General features: G+C 44.9%; 1 long non-coding RNA gene across 1 annotated transcript; it reads right to left on the reverse strand.

The window, feature by feature from the left end:
- Positions 1 to 1784: 1784 nt before the first annotated feature.
- Positions 1785 to 2988, reverse strand: LOC109940865 (uncharacterized). The gene is made up of 2 exons (XR_002263581.2): positions 2927 to 2988; positions 1785 to 2540 (listed from the first exon to the last, which is right to left on the reverse strand). It is a non-coding gene; the product is annotated as an uncharacterized lncRNA (long non-coding RNA).
- Positions 2989 to 19162: the final 16174 nt, after the last annotated feature.

A 19162-nucleotide genomic window follows, 5' to 3' on the forward strand; every position in this document is an offset into this window, starting at 1 on the left:
AATGGGAATTCATCCTTCGGACAAGCCTTGTTAAGATCTGTAAAATCGATACACATTCGCCACTTGCCATTGGCCTTTTTTACCATAACAGTGTTAGCTAGCCATTCTGGGTACTTTACTTCTCTGATAACTCCTGCAGTGAGGAGTCTTTTGACTTCGTTACGAGCACCTTCGGCCTTATCATCAGACATTTTTCGAAGCCTCTGCTTTCTGGGTCTGAAGGATGGGTCAACATTAAGCGAGTGTTCAATAACATCCCTATTTACTCCGCAGAGATCATTGGCTGACCATGCAAAAACATCTTTGTTGTTGAACAAAAACCTTATTAAGGTTTTCTCCTGCTCTTCGGATAATTGAGAGCCCAACAGCACCTTCTGCTCTGCTATGTCCTCACACAAGAGCATAGGCTTCGGCTGATCTGCTGAAGCTGCTTTCTCTCTTCTGAATTTGTATTGTTCACAAGCTTCAGCTCCATCTATGTTATGGATTGCTTTTGAATCAGTCCAGTTTCCTTCGGCCCTTCTGGCAGCTTCCTGACTTCCATGAATAGCGATGGGTCCTTGATCTGAAGGTATCTTCATGCAGAGATAAGCAGGATGAAGAATTGCTTCAAAAGCATTGAGGGTGCCACGACCAATAATTGCATTGTAGGGGTATTCCATGTCAACAATGTCAAACACAACTTGCTCAGTCCTAGTGTTGTTGATGAACCCGAAGGTCACTGACATGGTGATCTTGCCCAGTGCTACAATCTGTCTTCCTCCGAAGCCACAGAGAGGATGTGTAGCATCATGAATCTTATCTTCTGGCTCTTGCATTTGTTTGAAGGCCTTAGCAAATATGATATCAGCTGCACTACCTGTGTCAACCAAGACATTGTGGACCAGAAATCCTTTGATAACACAAGAGATGACCATGGCATCGTTGTGTGGGTAATCCTTGAGCTGAAGGTCCTCTTGGGAGAAGGTAATAGGAATGTGAGACCATCTTGACTTGATGAAGGGTCCTTGCACCCCAACATGCTGTACCCTTCTCTGTGCTTCTTTCTTCTGTTTCTTGTTGGCTGGCTCTGAGGACGAACCACCTGTAATCGGGAGCACCAGCTTCGGGTCCGAAGCAGCTCCAGCTTGATCATTGAACGAAGCCATCAGCTCAAAAAGTGGAAGTGAGTTCACCGGAGGTGGGCGCCAATGTTGGGGACTTGTTCTCAAATGCTATGAATCAAGAACAAGGCAACATAAAATGTTAAATGTTAACGTCCTTCGTCCATGAAACATTATTCCCTAGAGGATAATGAGCCTTGGACGAAGGTTGATGAGAATATAATTACGAAGCTCAAGTCTTCGTAATAAAATTTCAATAGATTGTATAAGACAACATAAAATAAAGGGTATAAAAGGGTAAACAAATCATATATGAATTATATTATATTTTCTTAATATATTGAATCATTGTATACAATAATACCTATGCCTTGGCAAAGGTTGGTTCCCGAAAGATGCGATTGCAATTACCAGAAAGCGTGAACAGTAAAGGAATACTGTTCACTATTTATAGGCACAGGACGCAGCCTGTGAGGAATTACAAGTATGCCCCTTATAAAAGTTTACAACATTGACTCAGACCTTTATGGACTAAAAGGTCATTCTATCTTTAAGTCGGTTTGTAATACCGAAGCTTCATGAAGAGGAACCTTCGACCATCTTATACAAACAGCTTCAGCCGAAGACCGCTTCTTCCTATAAGACCTTCGGCGACGAAGCATAGACCCAACAAGCTCCAGGTTGCTCCAGAACCAAATTATTGGAATGACAGGTCTTCTCAGAGAAGCGTACAACATTAACCATGGACCCGTATCTTAAAACAACAATATTTCCAATCAAATTGAAGTGGCTAAGACGCCTTCACGAGGTCAAAGACAGCGATGAATGGCATCAGACGGACCCTCCACTTCGATGATAACTCTCACCACCTCTCCCTTGTCGTCCTCCATGATGTGAAGCATCTGGCCATCGGGCTGTCCCTGATGATCAACGCGTAGAGCTTGCTATCGATATGCATCAGGTAGTGGTACTTGGCAGGGATTGGGAAGCTGAGCAAAAACTTCCTCAGCTTGACATGGCAGCTCATTAGCCGAGGATACATACTTCTCCGACAGTGGATCACCACCCAGAACTCGCCCTTCTGGTTCGTCCTCACATTGTCTGGGAATCCATGCAAGATAGCAAAAATATCCACAATGCCAACCTTCAGACCTTTCAACCACTATCTGCTCAACCTATCTTAGAAGAGCACAAGTATTGAGTACATAGTATCATAAAGCTCAAATAAGAAAGCTTAAATCAAATGTAAGAAAGAGAATGCACACCTGCAACAATATCGTCTAAATGCTTCATTCACTAATCAAAATACAATGTGTTGTACTGAAACTTTCCTCAAATCACAGGGACAGAGCACCAATCGAAGAGGACTGGGACCAACTTGGGTCCTCACAGATATTATTAACCAGTGCAGGGTAGTTGCTTCTAAAACTTAACCCTCTTGTCGTCAATTTGACAAAATGTAAACATAGAGAATCACATCAACTGCCAGCTTGCTAAAATATAATTAGTACATGTTGTTTGATAATCATTGAATCTGAGAACGACACTCCTGTTCTACCCCTCAAGAAAGAATTACTGGAGTTAATTTTCCCTTGCAACAACTGGGAGATATGAATGGTAAAGAAGAGATGATGAAAAAAAGTAGAGTATCTTTGCAACAACTATGATATTGTTAATAAGGGTCTCGGACTGTTTCCAAAATCCAAAGTAGTAAGGGTAACCAATACAGCTGAGGAAACACTCTTAAGAACCTCATTAAGGAAGAGGACGAGCTCGCCTTTTGCACAGAATCACAAGGACAGAGGAAGAGCCAAAAAGCCTACCTGCTGGACGTGACCTTCGATCTTATTGCACTCCTTGACAAGAATCTGAATTATCTCAAACTGCAGACACACAACACGACCAAGCCAAAATGTCAGGCACACAGGATGACAACTCATGGCGGGGAACACGGTAAATGTCGCAAGAGCTATTACTTCCGCATCTGGATCTTTCAGTTTGGACATGATTTCATCGAGCAGATGGTGGCAGAACACACACGTGTTGTCACTTCCCACACCAGAGAGAAGAGTCGTGTCCCTGCACAGGCCATACCGTTTGCAGAACGCTTCCGGTCTGATCTCCGTGATCTTGGCAAACAGGAGAGTCGCATAAGAGTCCATCAGCTCGACACACTGCGGAGATAGGGAAGTTGTTAGAGAAAAACTACAATAAACCCACGTAGTACTACTATTTCATATCAGGCAGCACCTTCCCAGCACGGTATATAGACACGTAGTATGGGAATAAAATGTTTATGCATATCTTGCAACCACAACAGTGTTTTAGTTTTCTACAATACATACACATCTAGTTATATATAAGAATAATAAAGAAAATATGTTCAAGATGATCACCTTCTGTTCAAAGGAGAATGATTGGGAGCAAGCATCATGAAGGAACTCCATGATCCTGTCCTGTGTCTGTTCCTTGCCGAGATAAGTGACGGCTTCGCTCGTGAAGTTTTCACAGGCCGAGCATAGTCCGCTGCCACTCTTGAGACGGGCAGGAATCTTGGTTGAAGAAATCTGTTCCTTCAAGGCTGAGCCATGATGCGGGAGCTCGACTGTGCAAGATGAAGAACAAGTGAGAAAGCAGTAAGGGCTTCTTTGGATCGCAGGAATTTTACATGAATGATATAGGAATTTCACAGAAATTAGTTCAAAAACACAGGGAAAATACAGGATTCAGAAAATTATCCTTTGATCCAAAGGAGACCTAAAGGGTTTGGGTATGATCCAATCTAGAGGCAAAAGATCCAGTGCTACTAATAAGGAAGGGGTGTTTCATGGGTTGCAGTGGACGGATGCCGTGATGAGCGAGCCTATGTTATGTTATGTTATTTGGTACATAGCAACTGGGATAGGAGGATCAGAAAATAAACATGCTCATTTTCAGCTTGTTTGGTACTCGTGTTGATAAGTACCCTATAAATATCTAATACGACCGATGGTGATTATGGTTTCGCAGCAAAGCTGTCTCTACTCTGCAGCAGCTATCCTTTCTTATCCCTTATCAGTGCAAATCCCAGCCTAAGTGGGTAAATCAACTCAACGGTGCTGATATGACCGGAGTCCCAGAGTTTCAGAGGAGAGGTGGTACTCGTGTTGATAATTGCCCTATAAATATCTAATACGACCGATGGTGATTATGGTTTTGTAGCAAGGCTGTCTCCACTCTGCAGCAGCTATCATATCTATCCCCTATTTCTCACAATGCAAACGGTGTAATCTACAGTGCAAATCGACAACCTAAGTGGGTAAATCAACTCAACGGTGCAAATCCAGAGTGATGATTGATGAGAACATAACACGATCTGTTACCAACATCGTGGGCATGTGCTGCAGGTCCACAGGCCGCGGCGAGCAGCAAGAGGAGCGTGAGACAGAAAGGCGCTTTGGAACCCATCCCGCCATCCGTATGGCGAACTCGCGATGCTTTCCTTCTCAACCTGCCATGGGAAGAAATATACTATGACATACAGTATAGAGCTTCAGATTTTTAAAAAAAATCGAGTGAATTTCGGTTAACCAGGAACAAAGTAAGCGGGCCAATCAGTCAAGCAACCAACCAATCGAACAAGGGGAAGAACCCCCAGCAACCGCTGGCGAGGTTGCAGATTCCGGGCTGGGTGCTGGGGTAGGGAACAAAAAATAAATACAGCGATCTGAAGAGGAGGAAAGGTTGCCTGACCTGGAGGTCGGCACGAAGCCAATCGAATTGAGGAGCAGCGAGGACGCGGAAGGAACAAGCGGCTGCTCAAATAGGGGCAGGCGGTGGCGATTTCCTGCCCTTTTTTCCGGCTCTCTTTCCGGGCGGTCGTTACTTGTCGCTGATGCATAATCTTCAATCTAGACACCAATATCAGGGAGATAGCGAGATGAAAATAAACTTGCCTGGCTCGTCTCCCTGGTGGTTGACGGTTTGCTACTTATCTCTGATGATTAGTCACACCACCACGGCACCACCACAGCAGAAACGTGGCAGAGCAGATGTCGCACTACAACCTACCTTTCTTCGACACATAAAAGTCAGGGATTTGGTGAACTTTGTATCCAGCTGCTAGAATCACAGTCACCCACTATCAGGGCTTGCTAAAATGTATGTTTGAACATGAAGATAAAATGTATGTTTGAACATGACGGTTTGCTACTGGTAATTAGCCTTATACTAAGATCACATTTCTACTAAGTACTAACACTTAATCCAAAATCTTGATGATTAAAAAAACTCATGTTTCAATGAAACGACTCCCATCCTAAAGTGGTGTATAGTAGTTCAAATGAAAATAGAGCCTTTGCAAGCATCACCATACCTATAATGGACTAAGATTAACTGGAACTATCTATCCATTTTGTGAACTTTTGGAAGCAGAAGAGCAAGCAAATAATCTTGCTAGCAAAGATCCAAATTCAGAAAGAACATTTAGTCACTGATGGCCACTCCAAATTTTTTTTGTGGAATTACCAAAAAATGTACCGATTAGAGGACCACTCCACTCTAGATTGTACAAATCAAGGAGGACTTACCGGACAGATTCATTGACCTCTGAATGATCAACCAATGTATTAAGAAATAGAAATACTTACCCTTCATTGATCAGATTCATTGACCTGGCAGGAAATTGTTGTACACAAATTTATATTTAATAGATGTCATCTAAGTAGAAAGCAAAAGATATTTGCTATTATAGAGCCTTGTCGGTGTCGGTGTCGGTGTCGAGCTTGTACCAAAATAATGTTTCACCTCCTCCGCCGTTGCAACATAGGTCGGAAACATTCCTAACAAACAGCTATGTAAGTGCTCTAAACAATCCATAATAAGTATGCATATATTGCCATTTTGTAATTCAGCTCCCTCGTTGAGGAAAACTTGATGTCCAGCCATTCTAATCCACATTTGTAAGATCACTAATAAAAATAATAAAAATATGCATGTTTTAATGAACATATGAACCGGCCATAATCTCATTGTTGGCAATGCAAATTGCCTATTTCGATTGATCAGAAGAGGGTACCTGTATTTCGATTGATGAGAAGAGGGCAATGCAAATTGCCTATTTCGATTGATCAGAAGAGGGTACCTGTATAACAAGAAACAGACATGCATGTTTTAATGAACATAAGCAAACAGGCACATAAGATCACTAATGAAAATAATAAAAATAACGAGGTAAGCAAACGGGCACATACCTACTGACTATTAGGAATAAGACATATATTGCTAACAAGGTGTATTTATGTTGTAATTCAGCTTACATAGTCATGAGCGCCTTTTTCTAAACTTATGTATGATACAATCTATAATTCACCAGTATGCATATATAGGAATGTTGAGCTGCATACTTATCAATAATTCAGTCAGAAATTTTCAAGAAAACACTAAGGACCCTTGTCGGTGTCGAGCTTCACCTCCTCCGCCGCTCGTTCCTGCCTCCCCCCGCCCACCATGCTCTATTGTTCTTGCCTTGTTAGTACATAGATTGTATCATACATAAGTTTAGAAAAAGGGTTTTTATACTTCTCCTTTTACAGATCATGACTTGGACCCTAAGATATTCTATAGTTATTCATGATTTGTTATAGTTTGAAAATTGTCTCCAGATTGTCATGATTCTGCAAATTATCAGTAAATTTTGTAATGTTATAGCTTGGACCTTTTCTTTGGTACTTCTTGGACTCACAGTTCAGAATTAAATCTAAAGAATTATGGTAGAAATTGTCATGCCACAGACTGCACAGTTACAGAAATTATCAAAAGGAAGGCATCAGGTGAAGGTCGAGGTCAGGGATTTTATTAGGAAGGTTATGTAAAAGACTCACACGTGCCCTTCTATGGGACCAAAAAATAATATGACAAAGTTACTAAAAATGTAACAAAGGCAAACAAAATGAGCATCTGCCAGTGTCTTCTTGAAAATTTCTGGAGAATGTATTATATAACTTATACAAAATATTTTGTTAATATCTTTGACAAAGCATTTTAGCTAACACCTGTAAAAACTAAAGTTTGATGCTCCAATTTAATCGTGATAAGAAACAAAGAATAGTTAAAATGTCAGTAGATTCAGTGTTAGTGTTACTTAGTGTTGTTCTTTTTTCCATCTTCAGAGCTGAGTTTTAGGTGTCGCCATAGTTAAAGTCAGTGTCATCATTTTCAGTCATATGTTTTATTTTGCAATATAAAACTGGATTCTTTGCTACACTGATTGGAATTGTATTATCACAAAGCGAGAAACTCTCTCAAAGGATAGGCTAAAGTCTTTGAACTTGAATTTCATCTAATAACGTTGTCAGTGTCATCATTTTGATACCCGTGCGTTGTGACGACACACAATTATTAGATAAAATATTAACTCAAAAGGAGATTCTTAGAGTTTTTGAAATCAGATTAAGACTGAGCACGACAATATGTCAGTTGTGTTAGCATGAGGTTATTGCTACATCAGTAATTATACTTTCATATGTTTCTACTGAATAGGGAGAGCACCAAAGAACAATACAATGGTTTCAGCTCGAACTGATAAGTGAAAGAATGAACCATCAAAACAACATAAAACATCACTGAAACCTGATTTAAGATTTAAAATCATATAAACCCACGCGTAGCCCGATGTGGCTTTATTTTTTGTCTAAGAAAAAATAAACGTATTTGGCTAAGAGAGACGGTTCATGAGCATAAAACTAAGGTTTATAGAGTAGCAGCACAAGAGCGAAGATTCATAAGCACAAAACTAAGGTATCTAGAACTTACTGTCAAGAGAGTTTTAGCTCTATCCCTCCTTACTTCAGTCTCGACAAGGTCATACCAGTAACTGTCAAGAACACAAACTCTGTTAGTAGACATATTGTATCGCTACACCTCATATCTTAACAAAAAAGTATGGTCTCTCTGCTCTTGTCTTCTACACAGCATGCATGTGGGTGTTTCAGAGCCTATCAAAACTCGATGACACCCCCCATTCTAATCCACATTTGGGAGTAACAAATAAGCAAGATGGAACTAAACAGACAGGAACCTAAGCATATACCTCTGAGATGAAAAGAACGGTTGCGAATCGGTGAATCTGAGGAGAGTGGGGATGGGTTGGAGGCCTCACCTCTGTCCATCCGTTTAATAGCAGTCGTTCCTCTCCCTCGCGTGCAACCGGATCTCGCGCTCACGGTGATGTTTGGCGGCTTTCCACGGATCTTGTTGGAGACAAAAGGAAAGAACAATGGTTAAGAGAGGATCCTACACGTCTGCTCCCTCCCACAAATCGATCCTACACACCGAGGATGAAGAAACAGATCGATCTAGGGTCAGGAAGAACCAGATCACGAGCATGTGAAGTGATAGAGAAGGGGGAGGAGGGAGAGAGCGCCTCTTGTGCGCACGCCTGTGTGGCGAGTAGTGCGCGCCGGGCGCGACACCCTGGAGAGTGGATAAAGGTCTCACCGACGAGGAGGCACCTTGGGAGGGAGAAGGACAGCCGAGGAAGAGGAGTGTCCCCGCGGGGGAAGGGGACTTGTCACCTCGGGAGGAAGAACATGGAGCTGCTGTCGAGCTTGGGGACCTTGCGGCGATGGCATTGGGACGCCATCTGCGGTGATCGACAGCTGCGGTCGAGATTGAAGGGGGACGGGTGTCGCCGATGGTGGGGTGAGGCCGGTCGGTGGCAAAGGGACTCCCCTTCCGTGGAGAGCGTGGATCGAGAGCCGATGCGTCGATCCTGAGCATCTGATTCGCCTTCCATGGAGAGCGCGACGCGAACGCAGATGGGAATATGGGGAGAGAGCAGGGATTGCGGCGATCCGGTGGATGATTCGCCTTCCATGGAGAGCGCGGCGCGAACGCGGATCGAGAGGATGGGGCGAGGAGAGAGCAGGGATTGAGGCGATTCTGGGGAGAGAGCGAAGACGGGGGCGTGCGCGGCGCTCGCGCGGCGTGGTGGCGGCGAGATTAGCGGGGTGGGGGAACGGGCGGAGCCGTGCTGAGGGTGTGGACGCCCTCCTTATCATCTTAAGGAGTAGTAGAGATATACTGCAATTGGGTCGTATATATGCCCACCCTGCTTGGTTTTGAAAGCGACCGTATATTAGGGGTATTTGCATGGTTCCACTTCCTAAACTTTAGTAACTGAATTTTAGTTATGTTTAGTCCCTAAAACACTAAATAGGGTGATTAAAATAGGTTTTTCAAATATAATTTCAACTAAAGTTTAGACATTAAAGTTTAGAAGAGTGACTAAAGAAATCAAATATCCCCTTAGTCTAAGGTAGTTTAGGGATGATTTGGTGATCAGGGATCACGGGGGAATGAAGGGGATTGAGGAAAAAATTAGTACATTTCCCTTTCAATCCACTCTAATCCTTTCGTGATCCCTTTGTCACCAAATCAGTCCTTAAGGATATGTAAAACCTCATTTAATATCTGACTCTTGAAATGTATTTAGATAGTTAAATAAAAAATAAGAGACAACTTTTTTACGTAAAGATTATATACTCTTCATATATATTACATCCTTCGTTCTCGAATATTTGACAGTTGCTAGTTCATTTTTATACTAAACACAACAAAAAAAGAACAAAGGAAGTACTTCCTCCGATGTCATATTATTTTGTCGTTTAGGACAACGACACGGTCTCCGAAAATATAGTTTTACCAATGTTTTTTTTGTTAAAACACAAATAAACTTGTTGTGGATTCGGAAATCGGGGGACAATCACTACACGACGGTTGATCTTTAGCGACCCTTATTAGGGACCGACGGTTGGTCGCTAAAAGTTATGGACCGACGGTGGGTCGCTAAATGCATTTATAGCGTTGGTCTGTGGGTCGCTAAAAGTCTAGAAATTTAACGACTTATGGTCGGTCGCTATAGATGTAAGTGTGTGACTGATGGTGGGTCGCTATAGGGGTACGTGATTTTTGTGTTACTTATTTACTCACCAAAGCCCATCTAAAGGCCTACTAAATAAACGAAACCCTATTCCACCTCGCCTCGCTGCCCTGCCCTATTATCACTGTGCCGCTCTTCGCCCAGCCCTGTTTGCAAAGAGCCGATCACGTGAGCAGCGGGATCATACAAGCAAGGCACTGGCGCGACGAAACTGATCATGCCGCCAGTGAAAGGGTTCAGGACGCGGGCGGCGTGCGGGGCGCTTCTCTCCACGAGAACGACCAAGCCACCAGCGGCGCTTGCGACGATGTTATACCTGCGGAGCAGCGGCAGGTCCCTGCGAACGAAGCGTCCGGTGCCGGCGTTGACGAAGAGGCGCGCGTCGCTCTGGTGGACCTCGTCGAGCATAGCCCACTGGCGCGGCCGGAAGCGCGTGTCCCGCGGCCTGCTCTTGGGGTCGGCAGTGGAGGAGCGCTAGCCACGGCACACGGCGCGGAGGTCCATGTAGTAGTCGAGGTCGTCAGTGGCCAGGAGGCGCTCGGCGATGCGGTTGACGAGGTCCGCCGGGAGAGACGACCAGTCCGCCATTACCGCTCGGTTGTTGGAGCACAACTGCACAGGGTGAGCTTGCGGGGCGAATTGGATTGGATATTGCAGGGGCTTCATAGAGTGGGAGAACGGCTTTATGTAGAGGATGAAAGCAGTGATCGTTCCAATATAATTATATAAACGATTCCTCTTTCGTACATTAAAAACCCATCGTTTGCATACCAATCGAGGAGCTGGAACTCCAAACGTCCACCCGATACGGCGTGTGGCGGTTAGTACTCCAATTCTTGGGAAGATGCGGCACCATAAAGATCACGCCGGGCGATCGTTGAACTTCCAAGCTCCAACGACCCACGTCTAGCTGTTCGGCTAGTGCTTCGTTGCAGCCATCCTAGTGTTTCCCTGAGTGGCTCACAGCCACAGCTGCAGCTGCATGTGCCCCTTTTAGAAGTAATACTTCTCTAGTAGAACCATCGTGGAGGAAGTTTGAAAATGCATCTATCCTTTTTGTGGGTTTTGGTTGATTGATTGACAACAATATTAAAGAAGTAATCAGTTTACTAAGTGTTATGTTGGAGAGTGAAACTCTAACCGTAACCAAGGTTGAGAGATATATTTATAATACAGTTGTTAGGCCGAAACCCATTATACAAAGACACCCCATTGCAATACAAAGACACGGCAACTCAAACACCACCACAGTCAAAATTCGAGCCACGACAGATGTTGACTAGACCAAAACTTCTTAAACATCCACTACACGACGGTTGATCTTTAGCGACTCTTATTTGGGACCGACGGTTGGTCGCTAAAAGTTATGTACCGACGGTTGGTCGTTAAATGCGTTTATAGCGACGGTCTGTGGGTCGCTAAAAGTCTAGAAATTTAACGACTTATGGTCGGTCGCTATAGAGGTAAGTGTGTGACTGATGGTAGGTCGCTATAGGGGTATGTGAGTTTTATGTTTCTTATTTACTCACCAAAGCGCATCTAAAGGCCTACTAAACAAACAAACGAACCCTATTCCACGCGTGCAGCCGTCGTCACTTCTCCCATGGCCGCCCCCTCCCTCAGCCGTGGAGGGTGCCGCCGCCACCTCACCCTTGGTGCTCGCCGAGCTCGCCCTTAGCCCTGTCGTGCCCCTGCGCTCGGTCCTCATTGGTTCCGGGGGAGGTGACGGAGCGGTGGCGGAAGAATTATAACGTCACCGTCTATCTCCTCTCGGCTCTCGCCGTCTCGCGCCATCGAACACCCGCCTTCTAGGGCAAGCAAACGTTGCCGGGCTTGTCTCCGGTGTTCGGCGTTGGAGTGGTACCGATCTTGATTCCCACTAGAAATTTTCTCTTACCCACCGCTCAAGCTGCTCTCAGCCTTATCCCCTACGCACGCCAAACCTCATCCTCCTAGCCGCCATCTCCCTCACGGCGCCAAGCCCATGGCTTTCCTGGTGCTCGCCCGTGACACCATAAAAAATCATCAAATAAAAGTAATACATTTAGTTGTTAATGGTAATAAATTTTATTTTAAGTGTTTGTTATTTGGAATGATTTTTGATTGCTCGTAATGGATTTTGGATATTGAATATCATTTTTAAAATGAAAAATAAATAATATAATAATTAGTCCAAAAATTAATATTTTATTTAAAAATAATTTTGGTTTAATTATTATGAATTTTAGGGTTATTTAAAATATGATTTTGAATTTAGAAAAAAAGAAAAAAAACTAACCTAACTAACCCTTGGCCCATTAGGCCCATGAGCCGGCCGCCACCTGCCCCTTCCCTAACCCTAAGCCGCCACCCGTGGCTCCTAGCAGCCGCCGCCATCCCTTCTCCCTCTCCCTCCTCTCTCCTCTAGCTTCTCACCCTCGCTTCCCTCCCCTGCAGCTTCCTCACGCCATGGAGTCGCGCCCAGCCGCCGAACACCGCCAGACCCCGGGGAGCACCCGCGCCCCTGCAGCGCGACGCGCCAGGAAACCCGCCCCGAGCCGTCCAGGTGCCCCTGCGTCCGCAACCCCGACGGCCGCGCTCCGTGCCCTGCTTCCGGACCCGCGCCAGGCCTTGGCCACGCAGCCACCGGCGCGCATACCGACCGCCGCGCCCTGTCCCGACCCCACGCGACCTCGCGCAGCGAGCGCCCAACCCGACGCAGCCGCGACACCGACCCTGCCCCTCCCTGCACTCGACGCTCCTGGAGCCCCGCCAGCCGAGTACCGTGAAGCGCGCCACCGACCGGCATCCAGACCCGCGCCGAGCCCCAGCCCGACACCCTGGCTTCCCCGCGTCTACGCAGCAGCGCCCTGCTCATCCGCCCCGACGTCCGCGCAGTTTGGTCTCGTTTAATGTGTTTTGTCAATGCCGAATCAGATGTCCTTTTTTATTAGCACTGTTGAAGTCTGTTGCACTTTTTATGACTTCAAGCTTTCTTGCTACCACTCTTCCTATTTTAATTTCCCCTTTTTATGGTGTATCCATGCAAAAATTTCAATATCTATTGCGGTGCCTCAAACTATGGGCAAGAAAAAGAGGACTTGATTGCCATGTAGGTGAGTTGTCTACAGTAAATTATGTTTCTACAACTATGCTGTTATTGATTGTCTGATGGTATTTCAGCTACTTGGCTTCTTTGCTGGAATTCATTTGGCTATTCTTGCTGCATATGTTTGCCGCAGACATCCAAATGCTAGTATAAATACTCTGTTGTCTTTGTTCTTCGATATTTTTGTTCACTGGTTGTGGCCTCTTCCAGTGAGTTTGCTTGATCCGCCAGTTCTTTGTGGGGGTCCTGATGGGTGCTCTCTCATGCCGATAATGTTGCCCTGTATTCCACCAGAATTTTGCTCCTCTAGTACAACAGAAAGTACTTTCAGCAAAATCAAAGAAGAACTTCGGCGTGGTTATGCTCTTAGCAAGGTATAGTTATTCTTACTATGTTTCCACTATCACACCATGACATCATGGTGGAATTTAATATACAAATTGCTAGAATGCATATGTTGCAGAGCAGAGAGACCTGACTTGTCATATTATCATATGCTTTTCAATACCTTCCCCCTTTTCTCTTTTGCTGAATTGTTGTATTACATATTTGTCAATTGTGATTGCAAGTTAGTTCCTTTGTAGCACTTTGTTACAAGCTACCAAGTAATTTAAAAAGAAAGGTATTATTTCTTATTTTGAGTCTCTCTTTTCAATTGTTGAATTTCTCTTTTGTGTGGCCATGTTTCTATTTTCTCTCAATACTTATAGGAAAGGGTTTAAGGTTTTGCTTGAATATTGGACAGCTATAGTGTCTTACAATACAATTTGTGGGTGTAATAGTCTATATCTTATCTTGTTTATGTTTAGATTTATATGAGCCATCAACTTAATGATGATTAACCTTGATTGCACCAGCTGAAGTTGGTGCATAAGGCTGCAACACCGTCTAGTGGAGGTAGATAAGGCATCAAAACTGTATTTTTATTTGCAAATGTAGCAACAATATACTAATTTGATGTACTTTTTTCTAGGGTGTTCTGGACAAAGAAAGCTTGTACTTTAAAACAGGAGGATACAAGAAGCTGAAGTGGTTGTTTGAAGGCTTTTGAACTGCTTGAAGCATTAGTGTAGCTTTGTTGCTTTTGTGACTGATCAGCTCTGGAGCAGCTAGAGTGATGTAGTTGTGGGCTTTTGAACAATAGCTGGAGCGATATGAAACATTAGTGATGTAGTTGTGGGCTTTTGAACTGCTAAGCTGGAGTGATGTCGCTGTATTTGTGAATGATCTAGCTAGCTATCTGTAAATGATCTAGTTGTGAATTATATTATAATTGTGATGCTTTTGTGAATATATAATTGTGCTGCTTTTGTGTTTATGTGATGGATGAATGACTGTGGTATACTGATTAACTATGTATTTCTTTATGATTTGTGTATAAAAATTTGTGATTTGTGGTGCTTAATTAAATGTATATTATTATTAATAACAACTATAAAAAAGGTGACTTTCTGTTGGTTGCTAAATGTATAGTACAACAACCCACGGTTGGTCGCTAAATATACAATATTAGCAACGGGCGGTCGGTCGCTAAAAAGATGTCGGTCGCTAAAGCCTTTAGCGACGGCGCTGTCCTTATGGGTCGCTAAAAATTTTTAGCGACCAACCGTAGGTCGCTGAAGGCCGTTTTAGCAACCAACCGTAGGTCGCTGTAAGTGAACCGTCGTGTAGTGATCGACGTACGAATATTACTGAGAAGTGATTGTTGGTGAAGATGTCGGCTAATCGAGAAGTGGTCGGGAGTCGGGACATGAAGTACACAAACATCCCTGACAACGACACACTCGAAGACGAAGTAAAAGTCTAACTCGACATGTTTCGTGCGTTGATAGTGGAGAGTGGACAGGATTAGTAGAGAAATACATGGCACTGACGTTGTCATAGTAGGCACAGGTGCTCCACATCATAAGACTGTACAATATCTATATTTTTATATTGGTTTTATATTTTTAAAAACTCGGCAAAGCAGCTGCCATATCCACGATATTAATCCAGCACAGCACCACACTAGTAGAAATTGAACCTGAGCAAGGTTTACAACATCCTGAAGCAGATAGAACGAATACACAATCCATATCCACGATATTAATCAAGCACAGCACCACACTAGTAGAAATCGAACCTGAGCAAGGTTTACTAAACAAAGAGGCATAAAATTCTCAATGTCTAAGTCTCGGAGAAAAAGCAATCGAGCTCCAACGCTGTGGATGGAAAGATCTTTCAGTCATCGAGAAAGTGACAAAGTGTAGTAGCAGAAGAGCTGAACGTCCGAAAATGGAGGGTCATCGCTGAGCAATCCAGCCCTCACTCCCGTTTCGTCCTTGAGGCTGTACATGCACACGTTGTACCACGGTTCCACCAGGACGTAGTATATGCAGTTGGCTTCCACGGACGCGAATTTGTCAGCATCCACGGCCAGGCACCTGCGCTCTCCGACAAAGAGAGCTAGGCTGCCTAGGTTCTTCACCCGTTCGAGCAAACCGCTCCCGGTGTCGATCTTGAATACATCGACGCGATGACGACGCTGGAAGACGACGACCAGCCTTTCCTCTGCAGATTGAACTTGGAAACATCGATTGTTCAAGACTGGCCATTCAGCGTTGCCGGTGAGATACTGAGGGACGGGCGCCTCAAGAACGGAGAACGACTCCAACGGTACACCCTCCCGTGCACCAGCGTAGACCCTGGAATCGAAAGGCAACCTGACAAGAGGATGACTAAAGTGTCCATCGTTGTTCTGCATGAAACTTTTGCTGTCAGGATCAGCCCAGTAGACCACACCAAAAGCGTTAGAGGTAAGGACCAGTGTCGGCAAGGAGCCGATGACATGAGCAGCGGGTTCATACAAGCAACAAGGCACGGGCGCATCGAAACTGATCATGGCGCCAGTGAAAGGGTTCAGGACGCGAGCGGCATACGGGGCGGTTCTCCCCGCGAGGACAACCAAGCCGCCGCCGGCGCCTGTGACGACGTCGCACATGCAGAGCAGCGAGAGGTCCTTGCGTACGAAGCGGCCGGTGGAAACGTTGACGAAGAGACGCGTGTCGCTCTGGTAGACCTCATCGAGCATAGCCCACTTAGCGATGAAAACGGACGGAAACGGACGGAAAAACCCTTCTCCCGTTTCCGCTCCCGCAATTCTTCATCGGAAATGGGAGCGGGAGCGGAACAACCACGGGCGGAAACGGGTTCGGGTTATACGGGTTTACGGAAACGAACCAAAACGGCCGAAAATTAACCGAAAACGAACGGAAATTACCTCAACGGAAAAATTAACCGGAAAATAAGTCCACATCACCACATGATTACATGACCAGTTGACCACATAGCCATTGAACAACATGAAAATAAAATAAGTCCACAATAGTACATGAGCACATAGCACAATTCCAAATCCAAGTATCCAATAAGTAAACTTACACTCACTCTGCCCACATAAATTCAGTCCATACACAATAACAGTTAACAGAGTAATAGACTTATAGTCACACTCACACACCGACACACACACATGGACACAATATAAGGTCTTCAATGTCTTCATGACATCAAACACACATTTGTAAGATTTCTTCACAACTCGCCATCTTTATTCATGAATTGGGAATCACTATCCCACATAACGCTGGATTGGAGCTCGGCCTCGGTGTCTTCGTCTGCTCGGCGACGGCGACACATATGATATTGCTCGGGCCCTGGTCGGCGAGAGTGCAAGCCAGACAGCCGGTACTCCAGACCAGTAGGCAGGGGCGACTGCCGACCAGCGACCGGCCGAGGTTCCGTGACCGTCGACGGCAGGCGGCAGCTGGTGAAGTCAACCTCCGCCACGGCTGGAAGAAACGAGGTGCAGCGGCCAGCGGGTCTGTAGGCGGCGGCTGGTAAAGTGGCTTAGGGTTTCACTAATTCACTTCACTCTCAATTAGTCAATTCTCAGGCAGCGTCTCACTCTCACGTCCGTCGGTGGAGGCCTGTTGGGTGTTGGCCTGTTGGGCTTGGCACTTTGGCAGATTTGGCCATTTGGGGTGACGCTTCGGGTTAAATCCGGAAACAATTCGGAAATATTCCGACCGAATACGGGGTCCCGACAATCCGAACGGAAAATAGTCTTTTCCGTTTCCGTCCCGCTCCCGCCGACCGCCAACCCGTAACCCGTCCCGAACCCGTATTTTTCCGGAAATCCGAAAACGGGCGGATCAAATGTGGAAAATGGGGCGGGTCGGGACGGGATTTTTTCCGTCCGTTTTCATCCCTAAGCCCACTGGCGCGGCCGGAAGCGTGGGTCCAGCGGACTGCTCTTGGGGTCGGCGGTGGAGGAGCGCCAGCCGCTGCACACGGCGCGGAGGTCCATGTAGTAGTCGATGTCGTCGGTGGACAGGATACGATCGGCGATGCGGTTGACGAGGTCCGCCGGGAGCGACGACCAGTCCGCCATTTTGCAGCTCGGTTGGAGGATTGAAGCACAACTGCACAGGGTTCATGCATGTGCGACGAATTGGATGGGTTCAAGATATAACCCATCGTTTGCAGCGCATTCGAGGAGCTGGAACTCCAAACGTCCACCCGGTACAACGGCGGTGGCGGTCAATACTCCAATTCTTGGGAAGATGCGGCATGCATGAGCACGCCGTTCCAATCATCGGTATTATTACGAGGGGCGATCATTGAACTTCCAAGCCCCGATGACCCACACGTCAGTTCTCCTGGCTTGCAATTGGGTTCCATGCCCACTCTGCTTGTTTTTTAAAGGGCTCGCACATTTGTTGGCTGGGCAGTGGCTGGACACTCACCGTCCCCACATCAATAGACGATAAGAAGACCGTTTTCAACAGTTGATAAGAAGACGGTCTTCAACAGTTGATGCCATCCTTCCTCCCAAGTCCCACCTATGTTTTAGGAGTTTCCCTCGACTATATATTTTAATTACCTCGTTCTTTTACGATATTAATCATGTTTAAGCTCTATAGGAGTAACTTGGTAATAATATGTGTTATGGTATTATAAATACTCTCTTTGTCAGTCTGTTCGCTTAGCTATATATGCAGCTGCAACGGTCCAAACAGCTGGCTCTACTTGATAATAATATTTGTCATTCTCATTTTTTGAGTAGTCAATCATTTTTAACGTTGACCAATATACATAATAAAAATATTAATATTTATAGTACATAATTAGTATCATAAGATAGATATTTGAATCTATTTGGTAGTACAAAATTTCGGAGATACAAATGTTGCTAATATTTTCTATAAATCTAGGCAAACTTCAGAAAGTTTGACCAACACGAATACCGTAGCGATAAACATTTTAGGACGGAGGGAGTATTGTATGATTTTTAATTTTTTGAAAAATGATAAAAAAAATTATTAACAAAACTAAGTTATAATGTATAGGGAGAGTTGTATAAGAGAAATAGTTGAAGAAGTCTTGTATATTAGGCATATCTTTTAGGGGTATCATAAAATATAATATAGAAAGTGCAATTAGGGAGTGATATATGGGAGGGATGGTCACAATCAGTTTTAAAGTCGTATGGTTCAACCCACTATCGAAATCAGCTTCTTTGTTGAGTGTTTAAAGCACTCGGCAAACCCTAGAAAACAATCGGTGAAGGCTTTGCCGAGTGTGAAACTCGGCAAATAAAGCTCGGCGAACTGTACATCAACAATGACTTCTTTGTCGAGTGTCACTCGGATACTCGGCAAAGAAAAGTCGCAGTCATGACGCCAGCTAACGGTGACGGAGCCTGTCCCGAGTGTCACAAAGTGACACTCGGTAAAGACTCACTCTTTGCCGATTGTCCACTGTACAGACACTCGGCAAAAAGCTCCCCATGGGCCCCTTTACCAGGTCCTTTGCCGAGCGTATTAGGTGGCACTCGGCAAAGACTCCCGCCTGATTAACACTTGGCAAAGAGATCACCGGTTTGTCCACATGTCATGATATCATATGTAGAGGGAGTGATAAAAATTTAAGAATGTTTCGAAAAGTTGTGACACACTATGTGTAGAAATATAAGTGGCCTACACATGAAATCATAGAGTTTCAATGTAG

This window comes from Zea mays, chromosome 7, assembly GCF_902167145.1.
Source record: "Zea mays cultivar B73 chromosome 7, Zm-B73-REFERENCE-NAM-5.0, whole genome shotgun sequence".
NCBI lineage: Eukaryota > Viridiplantae > Streptophyta > Magnoliopsida > Poales > Poaceae > Zea > Zea mays.